Genomic DNA, 7836 nt, shown 5'->3' on the forward strand with positions numbered 1-7836 from the left:
TTTACAGATAATGTTAATAATGTGATAGGAATTTATAAGTAAATTTAGTTATCATAATTGTATTTCAGAAATTATCAAGAGATGTTAATGCATTTTCAGAATCAAATATATGTTTTAGTAATGTCTATAAAGAAAATATTTGAGTGTTAGAAACAATAATAACATAAATAAAGTTTGGAAATTTAATAATAAATCTTTCTGATACATTGGCCATGATTATAGGATTTGAAAATTATGCAAGTAAAAACCAGATAGTCGAATGATTCTGTTACTCAGCAATGTGTATTTGACAAGGTATCCAATTTGATATCTTATTTCTTAAATCCATTGAACTATGCAAGTACCAATGATTACATAATTCTAATCCGATGAAATTATTTCTTACATCCATTTAACTATGCGACTTATTATCACTAGACACACAAAGTACCAGCGGGAATCTTTATCTTAGTGAATTATCTCTTACATCCATTGGTAGGACGAATACTATGATACATTTCTATCACCAGAATCGATAAGTGGGTAAACACGTGCACCATTCCCGGGGCGTGTCATTGTTGAACAATACTTTACTGGTCAGCCAATCGGAAATTAACAAATAGTAAGGAAACTCTTTGACCAAGCCAAGCAGATATTAGCAAATATTCATTTAAACCAATCAAATATGTTATAAGAAATATTATTATTTTAGGTTTATGTCAAAATGTTTGGTGTGGAGAAAAGGACACTTTGCGCTTAGATTTTGAGGTGAACGGATCCAGAAAGATCCAATCATGTAGTTGTCAGACTGTACTTATATATTTGAAAATATGAATTATATTAGATATTAAATTGAACTGGAATTCACATATGGCGTTGTTGTTGAGTATTTGATTCCACGTTGTTATACGGATAAATTGACATTAATAGAAAGGGACGGACTTGCCCCATTCGCAATGTAGCAAAATGTAGTTAATGCGAGTCACGTCATTATGGCAATACGCGCATGACGTGAAATCGAACGATTGGTTACACACTATTAAATGAAGAGAAATGAACGTTGTTTGTTACTGTGTGTTTGGCACGAACAATAAGCGATTATGTGACACGATGTATCTTTATTATTAACACTGTTTAAGATACGAAATAGTTATGGAGAAGGTAAGAGCGCTTACATAATTTAACAAATAAACTATTTTCAATTATTTGACGACTTAAAAAGAATAATTAGCAATCACCATGTAGGAATAACAGATGACACATTTTGATTAAATGTTAATGTATGTTATGAGGAAAACCATGTTAGTCACGAGTAAGTTTTACGTATTGTTAAACACTATACAAACACAGTATCTACGATTTTTTATTTCAACATACGAGTTGATATACACGGTCTCCTAGTGTTTTCATCATCTGCTATTGGTATCTGCAATATTTGTTTCAAACCGATAACTTTCAAATCATACATGACAAAATAAAAAGTTCACAATTATATTGTTTTTATATTCTGGAAACAAATCGATGAATTAACATTATTAGCGGGGGTGGGGGCCTTTAAAAATACGCCACCGAAAATAAATTCAACCATACCCTTCCAATTCCGTCGAAATAAACAAGTGAATCCGGCATGTTAACCTGCATTGTAATAAATAATGTTGAATGACCCCACTTACCCTCGCCATCGATGACTTTGGTGCACACTGCGCACCCAGTTCGCGTCGGCGTCAACCACGAGTTGCACGCGTCATTTGTTCCGACGCACACAAAGCACGTCAGCTGTGACCATACCGCGGGGAGAAAGGCTTGAAATACAATGAAATACAAATAATGATTTATTTGAAATACATGTATTTAACTAAGCTATTTCATTTTTGAGAATATAACAACATATTCTATAAAATGGAATATAAAATTTATCGGTGAAAGAAACAGCAATTTCTTTAAAATAAGACAATTGCGTTTTCTGTCTCTGTACTGTACTCTCTGTGGGCTACCTAAGTAATCAAAGTGCTGTAGGCGCTGAAGGCCTTGGGCTAGGTTTAGTGTGAAGTAAAATGCATTAAAGATGTTTTGTCCGAATCTCTCCCTGTGTCCGAATTTATACGGATTGACCCTAGCGGTTGAGTGCAGAAGTTTAGAGACTGTAAGAAAAGACAATAGTTGTGTATATACTACAGTGTACATAGACGGTGGAGGACAACACGATACCGGTTGTGGGATTGAAAACCTTTTGTTCAACTCTACAGATCTGGTAGAGGTTCGTCTACATAGGCGGTGAAGATATACAACAGCAACAACATTGCCGCAAAAAAATGTAATTGTTGGCGTCAAATTAATCACTTTCAATAGCTTAAAATAGCTTTCTATTACATAATTAACAGATCAGGAAAACACTCATACTTCCTTTGTAATTTGTATACAAAAGAAAATCCACTTAAGCCCAAGTCTCACTTTTGCCGGTAGAGCCCCGGTCCATCCCGGTTTGCTAACGCCGGTCGACCGGCGAAGACCGGGATGATTCGTAGATTTTTTTTAACGCAGTCACACTATTCCCGCTGTCGCCCCGGTTGAAGCCGTTCAACAGCCCGGCAGAGTCCCGGTTTATCCCAGTGAAGCCCCGGCAGAGCCCCGGTTGTCGCCGGTAGTGCCCCGGTGAAAGCCGGCAGCGTTCCCGGCGTAGCCCCGGTTGTCGCTAGTAGTGCCCCGGTTGAGCCCCGGTAAAAGCCGGCAGCGTCCCGGCAGAGCCACGGTATACCGTAACACCGCCATATTGTTTTATTTACAACAAGCAAAAAGTTAATTTTATCTAAACATTTAACGCACAAAAAACAATAAACACAAATACTCTTTTTAATACCATATCAAAACAATGCATAGACTCGAAGAAATGACAGTGGTGATGTTAAGCATAACATCACAAATCCTATGTTTCACTTAATATCAACTAATCTCAACATTAAAAAGAAGAAACCGCCGGAGACGGGTGATGCTCCCCAAAGTTTTTTTTGTCACAATATTGCACTATATATTCAGATAAAAGGAAACGTCTTGAGGGGCATAACTTTGGACAAAATAATACGATGGGTGGTTTAGCAACTTAAAAATGTCAAAGGGCCATAACTCTCTAAATAAATCATCTAACCAGAACCACAAATAACATGCACATCTCCTTTTGGTAGTGAAGATTCCCATAAAGTTTCACTGAATTCCGGTCATTAGTTGCTTAGAAATAGCCCGGACAAGAATTGCACTATATGTACAGTTAATGGAAATTTTCAAAGGGTCATAACTCTGTAAAAAAATCATCCGACCATAACACACTGATAATATGCACATTTCCTGTTGGTAGTGAAGCTTCCCATAAAGTTTCATTGAATTCCCGTAATAAGTTGCTGAGAAATAGCTCGGACAAGAATTGCACTATACGTACAATGGAAAATTTCAAAGGGCCATAAGTATGTGAGAAATCATCCGACCAGAACCGGCTGATAATATGCACATCTCCTCTTGGTAGTGAAGTTTTCCATAAAGTTTCATTGAATTCCAGTCATTAGTTGCTGAGAAATAGCCCGGACAAGAATTGCACTATATGTACAGTTAATGGAAAATTTCAAAGGGCCATAACTCTGTGAAAAATCATCCGACCAGAACCGGCTGATAATATGCACATCTCCTCTTAGTAGTGAAGCTTCCCATAAACTTTAATTGAATTCCGGTCATTAATTGCTGAGAAATAGCCCGGACAAAAATTGTGCACGGACGGACGGACACACGCACGGACGGACGGAGCGGCGACTATTTGCTCTCCCCAAAAATTTTTGGGGAGCATAAAAATATGACAAAAGCTAACATTACCACACTTGTCCACTTTTTTTCATCATGTTAATATAGGTTTACGTACTAAAACATATCTGATTGCGCTAAGCAATGAACATAAATAAATAAGTAAATATTGGTTAAAGCGTTGCACATACGAGCAAGAATGTGTCCACCGTGCACGGTTGTCTCCCTTAGAGCAACTGGAACACGGTTTACATGCGTGGTGGGGAACAGTCATCATTTTAATTGATGTCCAGCCATTGATAACGCAAAATAAATCTAAAATACGGGAGTAAGAGTTGTCCTTCTTGTGTTGTGCATATCCCCTTAATATGATCTAATTAGCCATTAAGTATCAACTTGATTTATTGTATAGAATTGAAGATAAGACCTGACTAACATTTAATTACAAATGACAAGAAAACACAATCCCTCTTATATATCGAAGTAGAAGTTATAATTAATGTGCGCTGAACATCCCAATAATGATATCTACCTACCATTTAAGTTTCAAGATATTTTTTATTTTTATTTTTATGAATGTTCCGGACACATTCAAAGTACAAAACATCATTAAAGGCAAAATATCGAAAAATAAAAGAGCAATTTAAAAAGGATGACTTCTGAAATAGTGAAACATTGCACATTCCCTTAATGAGATGAACCTTACGTTTCAAGTTGCTATCTATTATTTTTTTTAGATGTGCCCAGGACAATATTTAAGTATTAAACTTAAAAAAGGGAAATAATTGAAGGGTAATTTTTTCAAAGCTTTGTGTGCTTTGAGTGTTTATTAAACGTAGCCACCGTTTCACCGTTTCACGTAAATAAACAAGTTGTGAAATGTTGGTGCTGATCCGATATGAACCGGTTAATTACAGAGCTGAAACCAAAATGTGTGGAGAGTGACCGACAATTCAAAAACACGGAGGCATGCGCATAAAAATATAAAAAATACATATACCATACATATGTTACTGGATTACGTGTTTATATAATGTTGTTATTAAATTTTATTCTAAATCGCCTGATATTTGTAATATAATACGGTTCCAAGTATTGCATGAGATCTTATGTGTACCAAATTAGCGGCTCTAAGTTGAATACTTCATGGTGTAAATATACATAAGATCTTTGCTAACGGGTTAAGTGTTTAAACACTGTAGTTAATATGAATTGCGAGGTACTAGAAATATAATTGGGTAGTATTGTATCAGATTTCATGTGTACCAAATTAGCTTTTTTATATTGACTACTTCCGATCGTAAAGATACATAAATCAGATCTTTGCTAATTGGTTAAGTGTTCATATACTGATATACTGTAGTTCTTAATGTTCATTCAAAATTGCACGAGACTAGTTATATCATCGTGTTAAAAGTATTGATTCATATTTTATGTGTACCAAATTAGCTTCTTTCTATTCACTACTTCTGAGTGTAACGAACGGCGAGTATTAAATTGATTTTTAAATATGTAAATGACATTAAAGGGGCCTTTTCACAGATTTTGGCATTTTTTAACTTATTCATTAAATGCTTTATATCGATAAATGTAAACATTGGATCGTAAAAGCTCCAGTAAAAAATCAAGAATAAAATTAAAAAAAGGAAAAGAACATTGCCCGGACCAGGTTTCGAACCAGTGACCCCTGGAGTCCTGCCAGAGTACTGAAGTAAAAACGCTCTAGCCTACTGAGCTATTCCGCCGAGTACATACATGCAAAGTATTTTATACCTTATATAAGCAATCTTCGTAGTTTCACAAAATTTAACGACAAAAACAGAACTCTCCAAATTATTCAATCGTTTCGCGTTGCAACGCTTTATAATTTTTAGGTTTTAAAATCGTCAAAAGATGCATATAATGGCTATATTAGACCATGGTAAATGTTCATTATTACTGTTTCCTCACAAATATCATAACTAAAACGAAAATTTGCGAATCTGAAACAACTTTTTTCAATTTTGTCAATTTACCAAAGCGTGAAAAGATCCCTTTAAGAACTATTCAACGGTAAGTGTAAACAATCAATACATACAATTTACCTTCTTCCGCATTAAGTAACTTGCAATTGAAAACCGGTAACCGTGTTTTGTTCGGATCTGTTTTATCAGGTGTACAGGTTATCGTAGTCAATACTTGTTCATACAAAAGCAAAAAGTACCCGATGCATTTAAACAACCAATTATTCCCTTCAAAATGGCTTGAGGTATACTTAAATTTTGTTCTTGATTTCAATAATTCTTCAAAAGGTTATTTGCTTATAAGCTTATTTGTGAATGGCAATATTCACGAATTGGTGTAAAGTGCTTTTCTTAAGAAGGTGCGGAAATGCAAACTCAACAACAAGGCACCCCCAAATCAACAACAACAACATAAACTCAAACTGAATGAAAATAAATGAACATTTTTTTTTTAAACTTTTTAAAATAGATTTTTTAAGTATTTGTTTCACGTTTTCACATGCTAACTATTTCCTGTATATAAAAGGCAAAAAGCGTAATGAGTGCAGTTGCTCTTTTGTATACATACATCCACATGACGTTAAAATAATACATACTTCGTATTAATCTTCGTCAAATCCTGTGAAGATCTAAATCTATTTTAAGTGTTATGTTTTGAATGTTTTATGTTCATATTTAGGTAGAATTGTATGCTAAGCTATTTTTTAATAATAGAATTATTACAACTAAATGCACACATAATCGACCTCCCATTAAAAAACTTGATTAAAAAAGAATATATATAATTAAAATAATTTTACCTGTTACACCAAAAGCCACTCCAACAACAATCAGGTTGATGTGCATTTAATGTTTAGTTCTGGCAGCACTGGATTTAAATTCTCGAAGTCTTATTTTTATTTGGGCAAACATAATGCCCAAGAGCTGTATTCATGGTCCGCTATGTTCACCTGTTTCGATAAGCTAACTGGTGACGATTTGCAATACAAGCAAAGAGGTATAACCGTACTTGAACACGCCTTTGGCATTCATATGACGCATTCAATACATAAACACGTAACAGATTTGTGTAATGTAAGCAGGATAACAGAAAACATAAATAATAATTAATTTGCGAGGAATACATATACATATACGGCGTGTTATTATCAGAATTATGACGGCAATGCCGTTTAAATAGACCTATTGATTCTGTATTTAATGTACATGCACCTTGGAAATTGAAATTCGGATATTGTTTGTGTGTTTTAAAATGATTTTATAGTACATAATTTATAAAAGCAAACGCAATGGTGATACATATTTGAGTAATATCAAGGGAGTAAATAAGGCAGATAAATTTAGTGAAAGTTAAAACCAACGCTTCTTTTAATTTGTTGACTGAACAAATGTTTTTTCCCACAAATAAGTAAATATGGATTCATTGCACCAAAACTATTTGTATCAAATGTATTGTAATTTGTCGAATTATGAGCGATCATAAATGAGGTTTAGACTAACCATATCGTGTAATGTCGCGTCAGTTGAGCTATTTCTTTGAGAATGCTTAGACTATATTGATCTTGTATTATCCATTAAAAAAGTTCAACCGTTTTGTAAAAGACAAGTTCATTCTTTTCATAAATGTCAATGCTTGATTAAATTATTTAAAAATACAAACAATTCTTATTGACGACACTCGACATAAAGGCTTTTGACGCTTTTACACTAACGGAATTTTTTCGATAAAGAAGGGATTGGCATTCCATTCAATACAAACTATGCCACCATTCCTACCATTGTCTTTGTCATGAATAGAATGACTGTTGTCTTTAAATAGATTTCTGATGTAATATTTGGCTTTCCACGAAGCACTTGCACCAAGATTTTTATGGTAGAACATTACACGCTTCATTATTTTGCATTTCAAAATCTAACAGACCGAATAAACTCCGTTGATATTCTAGCTAATGCAGCTTTTAAGATTTTTTGTATAATGCCCATGTTTTGAGTCGGAAGCTGGTCTCCTTTTATGAAAATACTCCGAGACAGACCTTTAACCATTTTGTTACCACGAGTAATTCGCAAGGCA

This window comes from Dreissena polymorpha, chromosome 6 (genome assembly GCF_020536995.1).
Source record: "Dreissena polymorpha isolate Duluth1 chromosome 6, UMN_Dpol_1.0, whole genome shotgun sequence".
Taxonomy (NCBI): domain Eukaryota; kingdom Metazoa; phylum Mollusca; class Bivalvia; order Myida; family Dreissenidae; genus Dreissena; species Dreissena polymorpha.